Source organism: Plecotus auritus (genome assembly GCF_963455305.1).
Source record: "Plecotus auritus genome assembly, chromosome: 5".
Taxonomy (NCBI): Eukaryota; Metazoa; Chordata; class Mammalia; order Chiroptera; family Vespertilionidae; genus Plecotus; species Plecotus auritus.
Window position 1 is genome coordinate 107,389,924 of NC_137776.1, and position 22,223 is coordinate 107,412,146.

General features: G+C 42.8%; 1 pseudogene across 1 annotated transcript in view; it reads right to left on the bottom strand.

The window, feature by feature from the left end:
* Positions 1–1,271: 1,271 nt before the first annotated feature.
* Positions 1,272–22,223, bottom strand: part of LOC308248283 (keratin, type I cytoskeletal 19-like) — a 28,371-nt pseudogene continuing 7,419 nt past the window's right edge. The window contains exons 2-3 of the transcript in view: positions 2,409–2,908; positions 1,272–2,025 (exon numbers count right to left, since the gene is read on the bottom strand). The product of the transcript in view is annotated as a keratin, type I cytoskeletal 19-like (transcript). The remainder of the gene's footprint in view (positions 2,026–2,408; positions 2,909–22,223) is intronic.

Here is a 22,223-nt window from a genome sequence, read left to right on the forward strand (position 1 = left end):
GCAGGCAGCAGCCAAGGGAGGCCGGAGCTGCCGGGAGCTGGAAGACACAAGGAAGGGCCCTTCCCCAGCGCCTTTGGAGGGGGTGGGCTCTTCTGATACCGAGTTTCAGACTTCGGGCCTCCAAAACTCCGAGAGAACAACTCTCTGTTGTTTCATGCCACTTGGTTTGTAAACTTCTCTCTCTCTCTCTCTCTCTCTCTCTCTCTCTCTCTCTCTCTCTCTCTCTCGTATTTGTGAGTACAGTTTCATTGTATGTTTTTGCAACTATTTCAGAATAAGTCAAAGCCAACATTCTATTGCATTCATAAATATTTAAATATTTCTGTGTTTTTAAAGAATGATGAGACATGTCAAAAGGGACCAACACCAATTTTGGAATGCTTGAACATCAGAATAATAATAACAGCAAGAATGGATTACAAGATATTGACATGGAGGAATGCCTACTAAGGAACACTATGGGAAGGATAATGGAGTGAGGACATTATCAACGGCACTCAAACAAGGGAGTGAACGTTTGATGAGCTTCTAAATTACTAAGGACAGAGGGGTGGCTTTCCACACAGAAATCTGGTAGAAACCACCTTCACCAAGGGATCAAAGTTAACATCACTAGAACTGGGACAAACGAATACCATATGCCTCCTGAGAAAGGCAAAATATCTCTATGATAGTATCTCTTCTAAAACCCAATTATGAGAAAACATCAGATAAACCCAAAATGAGGGGTACTCTACAAAATAATTGCAATTAAAAATAATTGTAATTTAAAAATCACAAGGTCATGAAATGCTAATGTTGAGGAACTGTTCCAGATTAATGGGGACCAGAGGGACACGAAACTGCATGCATTGTGTACTCCTGGGTTTGATCACAGACCAGGGGAAAAAATGACCACATAAAGGACTTTATTGGGACAATCGATAATAAGTAAAATCTTTTCTACTTAAAAAATGTTTTTTCTCCTTTGGGCCATAACATTTTTTAAAATAAAAAATATTTTTATTGATTTCAGAGAGGAAGGGAGAGGGAGAGAGAGATAGAAACATCGATGATGATAGAGAATCATTGATTGGCTGCCTCCTGCACACCCCACACTGGGGATCAAGCCCAGCAACCTGGGGATGTGCCCTGACTGGGAATTGCACCGTGACCTTCTGGTTCATAGTTCGACGCTCAACCACTGGGCCACTCTGGCCAGGCTGGGCCATACACTTTTATTGACAGGTCAGAGGAAGAGCCAGAGAAAGGGTCCCTCCCCGCCCCTGCCCTTACCCAGGAGCCTCCATCCCTCTGCAAGAGCAGGAAGCCCAGGAGGCTGTGGGCATGTTGTTGTAATAGGCATCCTGGCCCTTGCGCAGGCTGGGTAGGTGGCAATCTCCTTCCTTGTCCAGACGATCTTGATGTCCATGAGCTGCTGCTGCTCCAGGTTCTGCTGCTCAGTGTCAGCACAAACGTCACTGGGCTGGGCGATTCTGCTGATCAGTGCCTGGGTCTGTGGCAGCTGGGCTCTGAAGTGAGCCTCGATGTCTGCCAGCCTGGCTTTCATGCTGAGCAGAATTGCAGCTTGATCTCCAGGCCCTGGAGGGTGTGGCACAGGTCGGAGTCTTGCTAAGCTGCAGTTGCTCTGTGGGGCCAGTGACCTCCCTGTTCAGCGCCTCAGTCTGGCTGGTGACCCAGGCTTTAGCATTCTTCCGGTTCTTCTCAGCCATGACCTCATATTGGCTTCTCACGTCACTTAGGATCTTGGCTAGGTCACTGCCACCTGGCCCCTCAGAGCACTGATGTCCTCCGCGTGGTTCTTCTTCAGGTCGGCCAGCTCTTCCCCATGCCGCTGCCTGCATATCCAGATGGGCTCTGGCCAGGCTCAGCTGGTCCAGCACCTCGTGCAGGTCACTCATGTTCACCTCCACGCTCATGCATGGGGCCTGCTCCTTCTCGAACTTGGTTTGGAAGTCATGCGCAGCCAGACAGGCATTGCCCATCTGCAGTTCTGAACTGCGTCCAGCATGGCCAAGGGTGAGCCTGAGGAGGGGCGGTGAGGGATTAAAGAAGACAGACAAGAGAATACAGTTGGGGCTAGGTGGACCACTTGTGCCTGGATGAGGAAACAGTGACACAGCCTGTAAGCCAAAGCTTTATTTTATAGTCAGATCACACAAAGCAAAACAAGGGGAGTGGTCAGCATGCTTACAATGTTCTTGCAAGTTTCAAATCTATTTTGTTACTCAAGCCTTGTTTTGGCAGCACTTGCTGCACTTCCCATAGCCCATTAGCTACCTAGGAACAAGGGAGGACTATAAGGTCAAGCTTAATTGTGCTGGAGGGCTCTGCCCTCCAAGCTGGGACTTGTATGTGGCTCTGCCACAGGTCAGTCCAAGGCTTGACCCTATAGCCACTCCCTGCACAGGACAATCTTGGAGTTCTCCATGGTGGCACCAATAATCTTGTCCCATAGCTCCTCCAGGGTCGGGTAAGAGTGGCTGGAGGTGTGAACAGGCGGGCCCATCTTCTGGTGCTAATCACGGATCTTCACCTCCAGGTCTCCGTTGGCCCTCTCCAGGGGGGCACACCTTCTCCAGGTAGGAGGCCAGACAGTCATTGAGATTCTGCTTGGTCACCTTCTCATTGCCCACTAGAAGCCCGGGGGACCGGGCCAGGGAGCCCACGGAGCCACCACCATAGCCCCCAGAGGACGAAGACACACAGTGGGTGGAGGACACTGACATGCCAGGGCCATGGAGCCTCTGTGGATGCTGGGTGCGTGGTAGGCGCCTCCTGCTCCAAAGCGCACCGCGACACCGTCCAGGCCCCCGCAGGATGAGGAGGCTGAGGACTGGCAGGCAATAGCTGTAGGAAGACATAGTGAAAGAGGTGGTGGGATACTAGTCGGAGGAGGAGCTGTGGTCTGCAGGAGAAGTTTTTAAATTTTTAATTATAAGATATATTTTTTATCTATTAAGGTTTTTATTACTTTGTGTATATATACACACACATATATTAAATAAATATTTATTGTTGAAAGTATTACGTATTTTCTTCTTTTCCCCCCATTGATCCCTTCTGGTGACCACCCCATCCCTGCCCCAGGCCTTCAGCACTTTATTGTCTGTGTCCATGGATTATCCATACAACTTCTTTGGTTGATTACTTCCCACCCACCCACCCTCCCTCGCCTTCCCTCTGAGATTCTGCAGTCTGTTCTATGCTTCTATGTCTCTGGATCTATTTTGTTCATCAATTTATTTTGTTAATTAGATTCCACATATGAGTGAGATCATGTGATACTTGTCTTTCTCTGACTGGCTTATTTCTCTTAGCATAATACTCTCCAGGTCCCTCCATGCTGTCTCAAAGGATAAGAGTTTTTTCTTTCTTCCTTCCTTCCTTCCTTCCTTCCTTCCTTCCTTATTTCTTTCCCCTTCATTCCTCCCTTCCTTTCTTCCTTCCTTCCTCCCTCCCTTCCTTCCTTTCTTTTTTACTGCTGCATAGTATTCCATGGTGCAAATGTACCACAGCTTTTTATCCACTCATCTTCTGATGAATACTTGGGCTATTTCCAAGTCTTATCTAGTGTAAATTGTGTTGCTATGAACATAGGGGTGCATACATACTTTCTGATTGGTATTTCAGGTTTCTTAGGATATATTCCTAGAAGTGGAATCACTGAGTCAAACAGCAGTTCCATTTTTAATTTTTTGAGGAAACTCCATACTGTTTCCCACAGTGGCTGCAACAGTCTGCATTTCCACCAGCAGTGCACTAGGGTTCCCTTTTCTCCACATCCTCGCCAGAACTTGTCATTTGTTGACTTGTTGATAACAGCCATTCTGGCAGGTGTGATGTGATATGTCATTTTTGTTTTAATCTGAATTTCTCTGATGATCAGTGACTTTGAACATTTTTTTCATGTGTCTCTTGGCCATCTGTATGTCCACTTTAGAGAAGTGTCTATTTAGGTCCTTTGCCCATTTTTAAAAAAATCTTTATTGTTCAGATTATTACAGGTGTTCCTCTTTTTTTCCCCCCATAGCTCCCCTCCACCTGATTCCCCACCCCACCCCATGCCCTTACCCCCCGCCACTGTCTTCATCCATAGGTGTAAGATTTTTGTCCAATCTCTTCCCGCACCCCAAACACCCCCTTCCCCCTGAGAATTGTCAGTCCACTCCCTTTCTATGTCCCTGATTCTATTATATTCACCAGTCCATTCTGTTCTTCAGATTTTTTATTCACTTGATTTTTAGATTCACTTGTTGGTAGGTATGTATTTGATGTCATTTTGTTGTTCATAATTTTTATTTATACCTTTTTCTTCTTCTTCCTCTTCTTAAAGAATACCTTTCAGCATTTCATGTAATCCTGGTTTGGTGCTGATGAACTCCTTTAGCTTTTTCTTGTCTGTGAAGCTCTTTATCTGACCTTCAACTCTGAATGATAGCTTTGCTGGGTAGAGTAATCTTGGTTGTAGATTCTTGCTGTTCATCACTTTGAATATTTCTTGCCAATCCCTTCTGGCCTGCATAGTTTCTGTTGAGAAATCAGCTGACAGTCATATGGGTGCTCCCTTGTAGGTAACTAACCGTTTTTCTCTTGCTACTTTCAAGATTCTCTCTTTGTCTTTTGCTCTTGCATTTTAATTATGATGTGTCTTGGTGTGGTCCTCTTTGGATTCCTCTTGTACGGGGTTCTGTGCGCTTCCTGAACTTGTAAGTCTATTTCTTTCACCAGGTAGGGAAAGTTTTCTGTCATTATTTCTTCTAATAGGTTTTCAATATTTTGCTCTCTGTCTTCTTCTGGCACCCCAAAAATTCGGATGTTGGTACACTTAAAGTTGTCCCAGAGGCTCCTTACACTATCTTCATATTTTTGGATTCTTTTTTCTTTTTGTTTTTCTGGTTGGGTGTTTTTTTTTTTTCTCATATTTCAGATCTTTGGTTTGATTCTTGGGGTACATTGATCTACATATTTCAGATCTTTGGTTTGATTCTTGGGGTACGTTGATGAGTTTCTGTATATTCTTTATTTTAGACAGTGTATGCTTAATTTCTGACTGGTCCTTTTCCATTTTATTTTTTTTTGGCATTCTCATTAAGATCCTTGAAGGTCTCACTAAGCTCCTCGGAGGTCTCATCAAGTTTCTCGGCGATTTTTAGAAGATTCTTGAGTAACCTTATAAATGTGGTTCTGAACTCTATGTCGTCCAGTAGTTTGCTTTCCTCCATTTCTTTCATTCGTGACATGTTTCTTTGTCTCCGCATTTTGTTGCTTCTCTGTGTTGATGGAGTGGCTTCGTGTGGTAGGTGACCTATAGGGGCCAGTAGCTCAGCCTCCCCAATCACCTGAGGTGGATGCCTTTGGTACACCCCTTTGTAGGCTGAGTGCAAAGTCTTGGTGTAGTTAAGCCTTGATTGCTGTTGGTACACTGGGAGGAATTGACCTCCAGGCCAATGGCTGTGAGGACCCGCTGTGTCTATAATGGAAGAACTGCTGCGCTGGAGACACGCTTATGGTGTAGGACTTGTTTCAGTGGGGCTTTGGTGTTCACTGAGTCTGCCTCTTGATTGTGTCACTTATGGATGTGAGGAGTTGAAATCTGGTGTCTCACACTGACCGCTAGGTACACTGGCTTCTGGATCTCCAATGGGGTGCAGGTCAGCTACTGTCTGAGACCACCCAGCAGGAGCTACCGCGAGAACTACAGTTTTCTCCTCTTTGCTTAGGGTTCGGAGGTTTTGGAGCTGTCTGACCCGGGCTGCAAGTTTGCTAGGTTAAGCTGAGATAGGGCAGGTCATTCATATGCTAAAGGCGCTGCTTGGATCTTGGGTGGGTTTGTAGATTGTGCGGGGCGGGGTCTCAGGGCATCACTAGGCTAGGGCATGGCAAACAGCAATGGCTGCCAGTAAGCCGGCTTTGCGTCTCTGACCGCGTCCCTGCGTCCTGCGCCCCAGCACAGTAATCAATTATTCCTGTGCGCAGCCCTGCAAGCAAGCCTCCCTCCCTTTCCGACCCGATGGCAGACAGTCCAGCTTCTCCCCGTAGGAGTTTGGGTCCCCTGCGTCTCCCCAGAAACTGGAGTTTGGAGTAATCGGGAGCTTGTCTCCCTTCAGGTTGAAAAAAGCAGTGCTCCCAGTCGCCCGTCGCCAGCCCGATTTGCACGCCTCTGTACCTCAGCTTTTCAGCGCTTGTGCACCTCTCAATGCTGTTTTCTCTTTCCTTCTACTGTGTTTCCCCGAAAATAAGACAGTGTCTTATATTAATTTTTGCCCCCAAAGACACGCTAGGTCTTATTTTCAGGGGATGTCTTATTTTTCCATGAAGAAGAATACGGTACACATTTATTGTTAAATAAAAATAAAAGAAATTTATTACCTGTATACGGTACGGTAGTACGGTAGTTGTCAACACAAACCAGACAAACTGTGAATCCTACAGTATCAAGAATTTACTCATTTATTCAATGACAATCATGTCATCATCTTCTGGAACATCATCATAACAATCCAATTCCTGAATTTCCTGGTGAATGTCTTGTGACTCCATTTCTTTCAGAATCAGTGGACCAAATCTCTCATGTTTAGCAATAGCACTGTCTTTAAATGAGTACTTCTTGTCAAGGTAGCCTGCTCGCAGTGCATTTGCAATGCAACTGTCAGTGATTTTCTCCCATGAATTCTTCACCCAAGTCAAAACTTCTTGCAGTTTAGGTTTCACAAATTTTCCACGCTGATTTCTCTCCATTCTATTTTTAATGTAGTCATTAATTTCCATGCGCAAATTGTCTTTGAATGGCTTGTTTATTGCAATATCAAGAGTCTGGAGATAGGCCGTCATTCCTGCAGGAATCATTATCTGATCTATTTTTCTTTCGTGAAGAAATGTCTTCATGTCTTTAGCGTGGTGAGTGCTGGCTGCATCCCAGACCAGAAGACCTCTTTGGCTCCCTCGCATAACAAGCGGCAGCATTAAATCGACCCACTTCCTTATAACTGCTTGTGTGGCCCAGGCTTTTTCAGTTTCAAGAATAAAAACGCCCAAAACACGTTCAATCTTTTCCTTCTTGCCCTTAGAAGTGATTAAAGGTGGGATTTTAGTGCCATCCAGACGAATTGCCAAAATACAGGAAACACGTGCACTTTCGTAAGCAGTGGAGGGAATGTACCCTAAGGAGGCACCCCGCTGTTCAATTGTTGTTTGAGATGATTGGCCCATAAACACTGCAGTTTCATCCATAGCAATCATGTTGGAAAGATTGTATTTAGAGAAGTCAGCATCATCAATAAAGGACTTGAATGCAAGTGCTCGCTTAATAACTTGAGTATCTTCCAACCTAAACAATGTTGTAGATCTTCTTAAAGACAGTTCACTTCGCTGAAGGAAATTATCCAGCCAGTGTTGTGATGCTTTGAAGTCTTCGGGGGCTATGTCAAACTGTGGTGCCATTGCAAGGGCAAATTCTTGAATCTGAGTCCTATTCACAACCAAAGCCTTTGCTCTCCTGTCAACAACCCATTCACAGATCAGGTCTTCCAGCTCGGAAAATAATGGTTGCCGACCTGATCCACACTTGCGCTTTTTAGCATTTCCCTTGTCCACTTGTTCAATGAGGTTACCATACTCTGCTCGCCATTTTCGGACCAATCGGATACTCAACATCTTCTCTTTGCAGAAAGCAGTAAGATTTTGGCCCCAAGAGTCTTCCACAATTCCTTTCTTGTACTCCACGGAGTAGCTTTTTCTTTTTGCGCTCATTTCTAGGGGTAAAAAAAAAGAAATTGGGGTATCAAGGTGGGGGGAGGGGGATCACTCAAAATGACACAGGGGGGATCAGAGGGGAGAATCAAAATGGCACAGGAGAATCAGAGGGGGGATTATCATTTTAGTAACCCCTTTTGATCCTCCTGTGTCATTTTGATTGCCCCCTCTGATCCTCCTGTGTCATTTTAAGTGATCCCCCTCTCCCCACCCCTGTGCCACTGAACACCTTCACCAGACATCCCCCCTACCCCTTTATCAGACATTTACCCCCTGGGGCCTGCCTGGGGACTGTCACTGGGCTTGCTGGGGCCTGGATCTGGGCTGGAGCAGGGTCTGCCACTGACTGAGAACCTTCAGTCATCATGAAGGCGGCCGCGAGCTCAGGTAGTGTCACCAGAGACAGACCAGCACTCACCACCTTCGCCGCGTCCCATCCGCTCCAATCCTCCTGTTCTTCTACACGCATCTGCGAAAGTCTCCTCCTCTCTCCCGCCCCGCGCTCACCGCTCACTCCGACCTCCGCTCCGCCTCCACACAGCAGTGACGTCAGGACTCCGCGTAACGTCACTGGTTGCTAGACGCCAGTCGGGGCGGCCCTAGCGACCAGTTTACGGTAAATTAATTTTCATTCTGAGACAGAGCCTGGGGGCCTTATTTTCGGGGGATGCCTTATATTTCACTCAGAAGGAAACCTGTAAGTGGGTCTTATTTTCGAAGGATGTTTTATTTTCTGGGAAACACGGTAGTTGTAGAACTTCCACTCAGCCAGCTTTCCCACGGTTCTGGGTGATAGACATTTTGTCTTTTAGTTGTAGTTTTGAAATTGTTGTGCGAGGCAGTAGTTTAGGTGTTTACCTACGCCGCCATCTTGGATCCTCTCCTTTGCCCATTTTTTAATTGGATTGCTTGCCTTCCTTTTTTTAAGTTGTATGAGTTCCTTATATATTTTGGATATTAACCCATTATCAGATGCATCGTTTGCAAATATGTTCTTCCATGCAGTGGGCTCCCTTTTCATTTTGTTGATGGTTTCTTTTGCTGTGTAGAAACTTTTTATTTTGATGTAGTCCCATTTGTTTATTTTTGCTCTAGGAGATGTACCCATAAACATTGCTATGCGAGATATCTGAGATTTTGCTTCCTATGATTTCTTCCAGGATTTTTATGGTTTCACATCTTTACATTTAAGTCTTTTATCTATCTTGAGTTTATTTTTGTGTATGGTGTAAGTTGGTGGTCTAGTTTCATTCTTTGCATGTATCTGTCCAATTTTCCCAGCACCATTTATTGAATAAACTGTCTTGACTCCATTGTATGCTCTTGCCTCCTTTGTCAAATATTAAATGAGCATAATGGCTTGGGTCAATTTCTGGGTTCTCTGTTCTGTTCTGTTGATCTATATGCCTGTTCTTGTACCAGTACCAGGCTGTTTTGAGTACAGTGGCTTTGTAATTATAACTTGACATCTGGTATTGTGATCCCTCCAAGTTTGTTCTTCTTTCTCAGGATTGCTGCAGCTATTCAGGGTCTTTTTGGTTCCATATAAATTTTTGGAGTGTTTGTTGTAGATCTATGAAATATGCCATTGGTATTTTAATAGGGATTACGTTGAATCTGTATATTGCTTTGGGTAGTATGGAGATTTTAATGATGTTAATTCTGTCAATTCATGAACATGGTATACTTTTCCACTTGTTTATATCTTCCTCTATCTCATTTTCTATGCCTTGTAGTTTTCTGAGTACAAGTATTTTACCTCCTTGGTTAAGTTTATTCCTAAGTATCTTAATTTTCTTGTTGTTATGGTAAATGGGATTGTTTGCTTAGATTATCTTTCTGATAGTTCATTATTGGTGTACAAAAATGCCATTGATTTCTGGGTGTTAATTTATATCCTGCTACATGCCGAATGCATTTATTAAATCTAGTAGTTTTTTGGTGGAGTCTTTAGGGTTTTCTACATTTTATACCATGTCATCTGCAAATAATGAGAGCTTACTTCCTCCTTTCTAATTTGGATGCCTTTTATTTCTTTTTCTTCTTCTTTTTTATTTATTTATTTTTAATTTTTTAATTTTTTTGTGCTGCAGAATTTTATTTTTTATTTATTTTTTAATAATTTTTTATTAAGGTATTATATGTGTACATATCTTACCATTGCCCCCCCACCCCACTCCCATACATGCCCTCACCCCCCAATGTTTTGCACCCATTGGTTACTCTTATATGCATGCATATAAGTCCTTCAGTTGATCTCTTATTTCCCCCACCTCTCCCTAACCTTCCTGCTGTAATTTGACAGTCTGTTCGGTGCTTTACTGCCTCTGTATCTATCTTTTTGTTCATCAGTTTATACTGTTTTTCATTATCCCCAAATGAGTGAGATCATGTGGTATTTTTCTTTCATTGACTGGCTTATTTCACTTAGCATAATGTTCTCTAATTCCATCCAGGTGCCTACAAATGGTAATAATTCCTTCTTTTTTATGGCAGCATAGTATTCCATTGTGTAGATGTACCATAGTTTTCTGATCCAGTCATGCGCTGACAGGCACCTAGGCTGTTTCGAAATCTTAGCTATTGCAAATTGTGCTGCTATGAACATAGGGGTGCATATATCCTTTCTGACTGGTGTTTCTAGTTTCTTAGGATATATTCCTAGGAGTGGGATTACTGGGTCAAATGGGAGTTCCATTTTCAGTTTTTTGAGGAAACTCCATACTGTTCTCCACAGTGGCTGCACCAGTCTGCATTCCCACCAGCAGTGCACGAGGGTTCCTTTTTCTCCACATCCTCGCCAACACTTGTCGTTTGTTGATGATAGCCATTCTGACAGGTGTGAGATGGTATTGCATTGTTGTTTTGATTTGCATCTCTCAGATAATTAGTGACTTTGAGCATGTTTTCATGTGCCTCTTGGCCTTCCTTCTGTCTTCTTTCGAAAATATTCTATTTAGGTCCATTGCCCATTTTTTTTATTGGATCATTTATCTTCCTTTTATTAAGTTGTATAAGCTGCCTGTAGATGTTGGAGATTAAACCTTTATCAGCGATAACATTTGCAAATACGTTCTCCCATACAGTGGGATTTCTTGTTGTTTTGTTGATGGTTTCTTTTGCTGTGAAAAAGCTTTTTATTTTGATGTAGTCCTATTTGTTTGTTTTCTCTTTAGTTTCCATTGCCCTAGGGGCAGTATCAGTGAAGAAGTTCTTTCGGCATATGTCTGAGATTTTGCTGCCTGTGGATTCCTCTAGTATTTTTATGGTTTCCCGTCTTATATTTAAGTCCTGTATCCATTTTGAGTTTATTTTTGTGTATGGTGTAAGTTGGTGATCTAGTTTCATTTTTTTGCATGTATCTGTCCAATTTTCCCAACACCATTTATTGAAGAGACTGTCTTGACTCCATTGTATGTTCATGCCTCCTTTGTCAAATATTAATTGAGCATAGTGGTTTGGGTCGATATCTGGATTCTCTATTCTATTCCATTGATCTATATGTCTGTTCTTGTGCCAGTACCAGGCTGTTTTGAGGACAGTGGCTTTGTAATACAGCTTGAAATCTGGTATTGAGATCCCTCCTACTTTATTTTTCTTTCTCAGGATTGCTGTGGCTATTCGGGGTTTTTTCTATTCAAGATGGATTTTTGGAGAGTTCTTTCTAGGTCTGTGAAATATGCCATTGGTATTTTAATGGGGAGTGCATTGAATCTATAAATTGCTTTGGGTAGTATGGACATTTTAATGATGTTGATTCTACCAATCCATGAACATGGTATGTTCTTCCATCTGTTTACATCTTCCTCTATCTCTTTTTTCAGTGTCCTATAGTTTTCCGCGTATAGGTCTTTTACCTCCTTGGTTAGGTTTATTCCTAAGTATCTTAATTTTTTTTTGGTGCGATGGTAAATGGGATTGCTTTTTTAGTCTCTCTTTCTGTAAGTTCACTATTGGTGTATAGAAATGCCATAGATTTCTTGGCGTTAATTTTGTATCCTGCTACATTGCCAAATTCATTTATTAAGTCTGTTAGTTTTTTGATGGAGTCTTTCGGGTTTTTTATGTACAATATCATGTCATCTGCAAATAGGGACAGCTTTACTTCTTCTTTTCCAATTTGGATGCCTTTTATTTCTTCTTCTTGTCTAATTGCAATGGTTAATACTTCCAGTACTATGTTGAACAGGAGTGGTGAGAGTGGGCATCCCTGTCTTGTACCTGTTCTTAGGGGAAATGGTTTTAGTTTTTGCCCATTGAGTATGATTTTAGCTGTGGGTTTATCATATATAGCTTTTATTATGTTGAGGTATGATCCTTCTATTCCCACCTTGTTGAGAGTTTTTATCAAGAAAGGGTGTTGGATTTTGTCAAATGCTTTTTCTGCATCAATTGATATGACTATGTGATTTTTATCTTTCAATTTGTTTATGTGATGTATCACATGTATTGATTTGCGAATATATGCATTTATTGAATGCATCCTTGCATTCCTGGGATAAACCCTACTTGGTCATGGTGTATGATCTTTCTGATGTACTGCTGGATCCGATTTGCTAGAATTTTGTTGAGGATTTTGGCATCTACGTTCATGAGGGATATTGGCCTGTAATTCTCCTTCATTGTGTTGTCTTTATCTGGTTTTGGTATTAGGGTGATGCTGGCTTCATAGAAGGAGTTTAGAAGTGTTCCTTCCTCTTGAATTTTTTGGAATAGTCTCAGGAGGATAGGTTTTAGTTCTTCCTGGAATGTTTGGTAAAACTCTCCTGTGAAGCCGTCTGGCCCCGGGCTTTATTTGCCAGAAGCTTTTCGATGACTGCTTCAATTTCTTCCATCTTTACTGGCATATTGAGCTGTTTAGATTCTTACTGATTGAGTTTTGGAAGGTTATATTTTTCTAGGAATATATTCAATTCCTCCAGGTTGTCCAGTTTATTGGAATAGAGTTGTTCGTAGTATTTGTTAACAATCCTTTGTATTTTGGCGGGATCTGTTGTTATTTCACCTCTTTCATTTCTGATTTTGTTTATTTGGGTCCACTCTCTTTGCTTCTTGGTGAGCCTGGCTAGAGGTTCATCAATCTTGTTTATCCTTTCAAAGAACCAGCTTTTGGTTTTGTTGATCTTTTGTATTGTTTCTTTGGTCTCTAGGTCATTTATCTCCCCTCAGATCTTTATTATTTCCTTCCTTCTGCTTACACTGGGCTTTTCTTGTTGCTCTTTTTCTAGCTCTTTGAGTTGTATGGTTAGGTAATTTATTACCATTGTTTCTTGTTTTTTTGCAGTAGGCTTGTAGAGCTATGAACTTCCCTCTCAAGACTGCTTTCGCTGTGTCCCATAGATTTTGGATTGTAGTGTTTTCATTGTCATTTGTTGCCATGATGTTTTTTATTTCTTCCTTGATCTCTCTGGTAACCCAATCATTGTTTAATAGCATGCTGTTTAGTCTCCATGTGTTTGATTTCTTTGGGTTGTTTTTATTGTAGTTGATTTCCAGTTTTATGCCACTGTGGTCTGAGAAGATGCTTGATATGATTTCTATCTTCTTGAATTTGAAGAGACTTTGCCTATGTCCCAATATATGGTCTATCTTTGAAAATGACCCATGTGCACTTGAGAAGAATGTATAATCTGTGGCTTTGGGGTGAAATGTTCTGAAGATATCAATTAATTCCATCTGGTCTAGTGAGTCATTTAGGATTGATGTTTCTTTGCTAATTTTTTTTTAGAGGATTTGTCCAATGGTGATAGTGGGGTATTAAAGTCTCCGACTATGATTGTATTGCTGTCAATCTCTCCCTTGATATCCTCCAGGAGTTTTTTTATGTATTTGGGTGCTCCTGTATTGGGTGCATATATGTTTACCAGAGTTATTTCTTCTTGTTGGATTGCTCCCTTTAGTATTATGAAGTGGCCTTCCTTATCTCTTGTTATGTCTTTCACTTTGAGATCTAATTTGTCAGATATAAGTATTGCTACCCCAGGTTTTTCTTCAGTTCCATTTGCCTGGAAAACCTTTTTTCATCCCTTCACCCTCAGTCTGTGTGCGTCTCTTTTTTTTTTGAGGTGGGTTTCTTGTAGACAGCAGATATATGGGTCTTGTTTTCTTATCCAATCCGTTACCCTATGTCTTTTGATTGGGGCATTTAATCCATTTACATTTAAAGTTATTTTTGATAGGTACTTATTTGTCGCCATTTTTATTCTTTACCCCTGTGTTCCTTCTTCACTTCCTATTTCTTTTTTTTTTACAGCAGACCCTTTAGCATTTCTTGCATTGCTGGTTTGGTGGTAATAAATTCCCTTAGTCCTTTTTTGTCTAAAGCTCCTGATTTCACCTTCAATTTTGATTGATAGCCTTGCTGGGTACAGTATTCTTGGATTCAGACCCTTCCTTTGCATGGCTTTGTATATTTCATTCCATTCCCTTCTGGCCTGATGAGTTTCTGTTGAGAAATCAGTTGCTAGTCTGATGGGGGTTCCTTTGTATGTAACTTTCTATCTCTCTCTTGCCGCTTTTAAGATTCTTACTTTGTCATTGGTATTTGCCAATTTAATTATGATGTGCCTTGGCGTCGGTCTTTTGGGGTTCATTTTGCTTGGGACTCTGTGAGCTTCTTGGATTTGTGTGGGGTTTTTTCCCCTATATCAGGGAAATTTTCTGTCATTATTTCTTCAAAGAGGTTTTCTATTCCTTGCTCAGCTTTCTTTCCTTCTGGAACCCCTATTATGCAGATGTTGTTTTATTTCGTGTTGTCCCAAAGTTCCCTTAGGCTCTCCTCCTGCCTTTTAATTTTTTTTTCTAGAAGTTGCTCTACTTGGGTATTTTTTCCCATCTTGTCTTCTAGCTCACTGATGCAGTCCTCTGCTTCTTCTAGTCTACTCTTGATGCTTTCTATTGAGTTCTTTACAGCAGTGATGTCATTTTTCATTTCTTCTTGGTTCTTCTTCATTTCCTCTTGGTTCTTTTTTTTTTAAAAAAATATATTTTATTGATATTTCACAGAGAGGAAGGGGGAGGGATAGAGAGCTAGAAACATCGATGAGAGAGAAACATCGATCAGCTGCCTCCTGCACACCTCCCACTGAGGATGTGCCCGCAACCAAGGTACATGCCCCTGACCGGAATCGAACCCGGGACCCCTCAGTCCGCAGGCCAACGCTCTATCCACTGAGCCAAACCGGTTTCGGCTCCTCTTGGTTCTTGCTCATATTGTCGAAATTGTCTTCCATTCTTTTCAGCCACCTCATGACCATTTCTCTGAATTCTTTTTCTGGAAGGTTGCTTGCCTCCATTTCGTTTACTTCCTTTTCTGGTGATGCCTGCTTTTCTTTCATATGCGGGCTGTTTCTTTGTCTCCCCATGGTCTCTCTTCTCTGGGTGTCTGGTTATGTAGTTCTCTCTCTCCTGCGGTGATTTAAAGGCATAAAATACAGCACTACCAGGTACAACACACAAGACACTGAACAGAAATGTATTCACTATATTAATAACCTCCAATAAAGGTGACCACCAGAGAAAGGCAAATTAGGGGATAGGAGAGAAAGAAGAAGAGGAAAAAGAAAGAAAGGAAAAAAAAAAAGGAGTGTCAAAATGAAATTGGGAAAGGAGAAAAAAAGTAAGAGAGACAAGAAAGAGACTAAGGGATAAAGGGGAACAAACTATATATATGGGGATAAAACTCCAATAGAACAATCACTAATCCCAGCAAATGCCAGCAACAAGTACCTGGGGATTAATACAAACTACAACACCAACTAATATTGAGTGAGGCAAGGGAAAACAGAAGCACAAGACAAACAAAAAAATAAACAAAGAAAAGAAGAATAAGCAAAACAATCTCACAAAAAAGCATAAAAATTCGATATAATCAACATTCAAGCAAACAACAACAAAAGGACAGAGAGAAAAACAATTTTTTTGGATAGTTAAGACAGCAAAGAGAGAGGTGTGGAAGGACTTGGAGCAGGGGATTGGAGATTAGATATTTAAGTAGGGTGAAATTTTAACAGGGGGTAAACAGAAAGAATAGGGGAAATCTAAAGCAGGAAAGGGGTAAGATAAACAGGACACCGAAAAGGGGAAGGTTAGGAAGAGTGTGATGGCATAAAGGTAGAGTTGAGATAAAGTAAAACAATGCTAAAGGAAAGATGAAAATAGAATGTAGAACACTAATCCCAAAGTAAAATGAAGAGAAAATAAAATACACTTAAAAAAAAAAGATAAAATAGCAGTAGTAATAATATGGATTGAAAATAAAAATGTAATAATTAATAAAAGTAAAATCAAGTGAGGAAAAAAGAAAAAAATTAGTTTCTTGAGTAAAAGATGCAAAAAATGAAAGTAAAAAAATAAAAAACAAAAAATAGAAATAAAATGTGGAGTAGTGAAGGTCATTCACTTCCTCTGTTGTTCTGTTTGGCACGCCTGTTTCTCAGTCCGGACAGTATTGCAGTTCCCTGCGTTCCACTACTCTTCAGTGTTGTAAGCCAGTCCTGATTTTAAGCAGGCGGTGTGTCTTAATTTCTCGTATTCCTTTATTTTTGATTACACAAGAGTCAATTTGTGATTCAGCCCCTGGGTGGCAGTGTTTCTGGAATGACTTCCGGGTCTATCTATGGCCTCTCTAGGCAGTGTTAGAGCCTTCTTTCCCTGTGGCACTCACTACCGGTTTGTGGGAGTGGGCTGCCTCAGAGCTGGCTCTCCGATGGTCACTCCCCACTCCGATCCCCAGGTTCCAGAAAAACAACTTTCCCCTGCAGTCTCCCAGGGTGTCCCCAACTGGGTGATCCTATGTATTGGGCTTAGTAATCAGAAGCAAGGATTTGAAGAGGAAAAAGCCCAAGTGTGCGAACTCCGGCGCTGCGCGTAAGTCTAAGCAGCCGGCATACCTTGAAATTCTTAGGCTGTCCCTGCACGTCAGATCAAAATGGGTTGCTTTTTAGAGATCCCTTCTGTTAGCAGCTCTGATGACCCCCTTCCACATTCACAGATCGCGCCAGCCCCAACAGCCACGGATTTTTCTAGGCTCAGACTTCCCTGGTCCTCCAGCTCCCACAAAACGCACGTTCCTCTCTCCCGCCGGGACCAGAGACCTCACCTTATCCCAGGCGAAATCTGACCTTTCCGTGGTGGAGTGTAGAGCTCCTCTGAATCTGCCTGTTTGCGCCAACTGGGGACCAGTGTTCTGGGGCTTGCAGCTGTTCCGTGGGTGCCGCAGTTGTGGATTCTCAGGCTTCCGATAAGCTCCACTTTCCCGCTCAAGATGGCGCAGACTCCGGGTCCAAGCCTGCAGCTCCGGGAGGGGACCCAGCCGCAGTGGGGGCTGTCAGATCAGGGGAACCCGTCTAGCAGTCCTCCACCTTCTTCTGGAGTTTAGCTGTCCCTTAACTTGCCAACAAACACTCCTCATACGACCCTCAGCTGTTCTTTCTTTCTGCTCCGGGACAAGGCTCGGAACACGTCTGTCTATTCTGCCACCATTTTTCCTCTCCCTCTTCTTCTTTTTTAAATCCTCACCTGAGGATATTTTTCCATTGATTTTAGAGAGAGTGAAAGAGAGAGGGAAAGATAGAGAGAAATATTGATGTGAGAGAAACACATCAGTTGGTTGCCTCCTGCATGAGCCCAGATCCCAGGCCAAGGAGGAGCTTGCAACCCAGGTACATGCCTTTGACCGGAATTGAACCAGGGACTCTTTGGTCCACAGGACAACGCTCTATCCACTGAGCCAAAATGGGTTTATTTCTTCTTCTTGTCTGACCACTGTGGCTAGGATGTCCAGTACTATCCTATCTAATAAAGAGGAAATATGCTAATTGACCCTCATGCCGTCACAAAGATGGTGGTGCCCATAGCCAATAAGGAGGGAATATGGTCATTGACTGCCCTGCCCTCAAAGATGGCGGCGCCCACAGCCAATAAGGAGGGAATACGCTAATTGACTGCCACACCCTCAAAGATGGCAGCACCCACAGCTACAAGATGGTGGTGCCCAGTCCCCTCAGTGCCGCTGGGGCGCCTGCCTCTGAAGTCCCCCAGTCCCCTCAGCCCCCCAGCCACCCAGGGCCAGCCAGAGGCACAGGCAACCTGTGGATGGCGGCTGCCCAGATGCCCAGGACCACCCAAGGCTCAGGTAACCAGGGCTGGCCAAGGTTTGTGCTGCCGGCAGTGATAGCAGCAGAGGTGTGATGGGGCGTCACCTTCCCCTGATTGCTGGGTGGCCTCCTGCCCCTGAGGGCTCCCAGACTGTGACGGGGGGAGGCCGGGCTGAGGGACCCCCGCCTCCAGTGCATGAATTTTCATGCACCAGGCCTCTAGTATTGAGTAAGAGTGGTGAAAGCAGACATCCCTGTCTTGTTCCTGTTCTTAGGGGAAATGGTTTTAGTTTTTGTCCATTGAGTATGATGTTCACTGTAGGTTTGTCATATATGGCTTTTTACTATGTTGTGATATGATCCCTCTAATCCCACTTTGTTGAGAATTTTTATCAAATATGGGTGTTGGATTTTGTCAAATGCTTTTTTTGGTGTCTATTGATATGATGATGTGATTTTTGTCTTTCAATTTGTTTATGTAATGTGTCACATTTATTGATTTGCAAATATTGCATTCCTGGAATAAATCCCACTTGGTCATGGTGTATGATCTTTTTAATATATTGCTGGATCCAATTTGCTAATATTTTGCTGAGGATTTTAGCATTAACTGCTTTTCTCAGTAAAATCACTGGAGCCAATTGTTAACCTCTCCAAAGACACATTTGGATAACTTCTATATCACATTTCCATCTACAAACTCCAAAACATGTGAACTTGGATTTGGTTTTTCAAATGTCTAAGCGGTGGCTCCTTGTTGTTGTTTTTTTAAAGCTGAGAAATTCTGAAGTCAGTGCTCTCTGGGAGGGGTGTGGATTTCTAGAAGCTCTATTCTGCCTCAGTGTCCAGGGGATGCAAGAGTAGGCAGGCCTGGGCTCTGGGTGCCACCCACCAAGCCTGGAAGAGCAGGTGTCATGTGAAGCTTGTCTGTGTCCCCAGACTCAGGCCTCACCTGCCCCCTTACTTCCTGGCAGCTTCAAATCGTCTCCCCAGCAATGCCCAGTGGTCATTAGCATTGTAATTTACAGAATTCCAGAAAGGTACTTCATGGAAATGTAATTGATTTCCCCACCAGAAAATGTTCATATTAAAATGACATTTAGAGAGACCCCTGTCCCTGTGGGCAATGGCATTTCCCTAGCTTTCATTCCTAACTGAAGAGGAAAGCTGGTTTTCTCAGGCTGAGAAATATCGTGATGACAGTTCAAGGAATGTTTGACCTGATTGTCTGATTGTAACAATGAAAAACTATATAAACAAGCAAGCATGAAGGATGTTAAGGTCTTGGAGGTGCTTCCCATTAAGAGACTGAACTTTTTTGACAAGTATCCCAAACACCTAACAATACCAGATGTTTGGCTTTAGATTTGTTTTTCTGTTTAGTTCTCATCAGTTGTCATTTGTGTGTTTCTGTGGCACCAGGAGGAAGGATCTTTGTGCACAGGGTCTGTGGCTGCACCAGCAGTGGAGTAGCCACCAGACAGAGTTGTACTTAAAGCCATTCCGATCAAGTGTTGACCTAATGGGACACCTTCTGCTCTATTCTTTAGGACCATTGGAACATCTTTACTTCAGTCCCATTAGCATAGGTCCTGAGGATCCCTGTACCAGTGAACTAGTTTGGCTGTTTTTATGCTCCTGTTTCCCAAAGACAGTTTACCAGGATCTCAACCTTAAAGGGAACACATTTGAACATGTCAGAGGACGCTCATTTTTAATAACTTAACAAACATAAGGTACAATTTACATAAATAAGATGTATCACTTTTGAGGGTGCCCCCTTCTATTCATTTCCACAAAGGCACACAGTTGTGAAACCAATGTCCCCATCAAGACAGACAACAATGCCATCACCACAGAGGTCTCCATCTCCATCACCCTCCCTGGCTGGGCCACCACTCCTCTGACCTCCAGGACTCTGAGTGGGTGGTTTGCCCTGTCCTAGAACTCGGTATCAGTGGAGCCACACAGCACACGGTCCTGTGTGTCTGGCTTCTTTCATGCTACACGACGTATTTGAGATCTACGCACATCTCGTATCAGCAGTTGATCATTTTTATTGCTGAATAGTATTTCGTTATATGAATAGGCCATCCTTGGCTTAACTATTTTCCTGTTGGTGGACATTTGGGTTGGTGCCTGACCATGGTGCTTTTCAGGTCATAGTTTGGAAAATGCTGATGTAGAGGAATGTCACAGGATCACACACACACACACACAGAGACAGAGAGAGAAACGGAGACAGCTAACAGGCTCCCAGGGGAGGTGGACAAGAAGGATGCTTTTTCAGCATTTCTCCATGCTCATGTACAAGAGTGGTCTGCAGAAATTTTTGTAGTGTTTAGTAAACTAGAGAGATTTTATGCAGAAGAGGAGATATTCTTTTTATTTTTATTGTTATTGATTTCAGAGAGGAAAAGAGAGGGAGAGAGAGAGAGAAATATCAATGATGAAAGAGAATCCTTGATTGGCTGCCTCCTGCATGCCCCCTACTGGGGATTGAGCCTGCAAAGTGGGCATGTGCTCTTGACGGGAATCGAACCTGGGACCCTTCAGTCCACAGGCTGACGCTCTATCCACTGAGCCAAACCAGCTAGGGCAAGAGGAGATATTCTTAAGGCAAAGTCTCAAAGGTGTATAGTTATCCATCCAACTGGTTTGGTCATTTTCCCTGAAAAAGAATTAAAAATTTGTTTTCATATAGCCTTTTAAAAATACATAGATGGTTTATATAAAAAGTATGCTGAACAAGATAGTCAATTTAAAAAATATAAAATCAAACCAAGCAAAAGGAGAATGCCAATATTCCAACAGTAAAGGCCAAAATAACTACTGAGTTTAAAGTTTGTCTGGGTCCCTGTGCTGAGAATCCACACCAGAACCATAAGCCATGCTATTCTTGTTACCACATGACAAAAACACGTAATTTTCCTCGGAGGAGGCAAGTTGTTGCCATAATTAAATTCTGAAAATGATGCAAAGAGACAACCAGTCAGTTCAACAAATACATGTTAAAAACTCCAGTGGGCCTCTGAGCAACGGGTCTGCTTTCTGTGACTAGTGTATGCACTGCCCATCTTACCCGGAGCCCGTGTGCCTTGATGGGGACATTGGACTCCAGGCTCAGATGTTGTTAACGGAAGACCATCTTAGTGGGCACTTGGGCCACTGTACATGGGAGCATATGTGGGACCATTAAAATGTGGCATAAAATTTCACAGTGGCAACCTTGTTCTTACACGATCCAGAAGAAACTGGATTTTAAGATGGTACACAAAGGTTAAGAATGAGTGTGTTATAAGACTTCAAAACCGTGTGGATTAAAAAAAACATATATATTTTTATTGCTTTCAGAGAGGAAGGGAGAGATAAATAGAAACATCAATGATGAGAGAGAATCATTGATTGGCTGTCTCCTGCAGCCAAGGTCCACATGGGGGGATGGATCAAGCCTGCAACCCGGGCATGTGCCCTGACCGGGAATCAAACCTTGGCCTCCTGGTTCATAGGTCGATGCTCAACCACTGAGCCACGCTGGCTGGTTGAAAACTGTGTGGATTTTTAATTCTTAAGTTTCATTGCAAATTTTAACTAGGACTGTTTTCTTTCTTGGGGACCACAACGTTTTTACACGTGCATGGGCAACCAAAGTTCTGAGGTAACATAGCAGGAGACAAGAAGTGACTTTCTTGCAAAAATTGACCTACAGACAGAGCTTGGAGGAGCAGCATGAGGCCATTCCACTCCTTATCCCTCCCACCCAACAATTAGAAAAAAAAAAGTTTTTTCATGTGAAGAATTCAGAAAACAAGAATAAAGAAAAATGTAAATTTAACTTTTAATTTCCAGTTATTTTTCACTTCAGACAAGTGGAAACATCATTAAAAATGTCTTCCATTGACAGCAGGAGGAAGAGTCAGGGTCTGAGACAACTGGAGGCGGTAGTGGTGGCTGGAACAACTTTACGTAAGGAAAGCTATTTTGCATCTGCCCTTTCTGCTAGAAATGGCCACTGTGCTCTGTGACTGGTTTCCTATCTCCCAGGATTTTACTCTTTAGTTAAAAGGGATGTCAGTCCCAAAGCCTTTTCAACGGCAGGACCTTCAGTTTCTGATGAGTCTCATGTGACTGTTTGCAGAAATGGCCACCAACAAACTAATGATTCTGACTGTAACACAGAAAACTAAGAATGGTAGGGCTGTTTGGAGTGAGGAGGTAAACATGAAAGAGAAATGCTCTGAGGAAGTTCATCAGTGGTGCTGGGGAAAATGCTGCGCTCTCTGAGCCCAAGGTTATGGGCTGACTTTATTGACCCATCATCTGGTTTGGCATTTTTTGGACCCTATAGAAACAACACACTCTCTCTTTAAA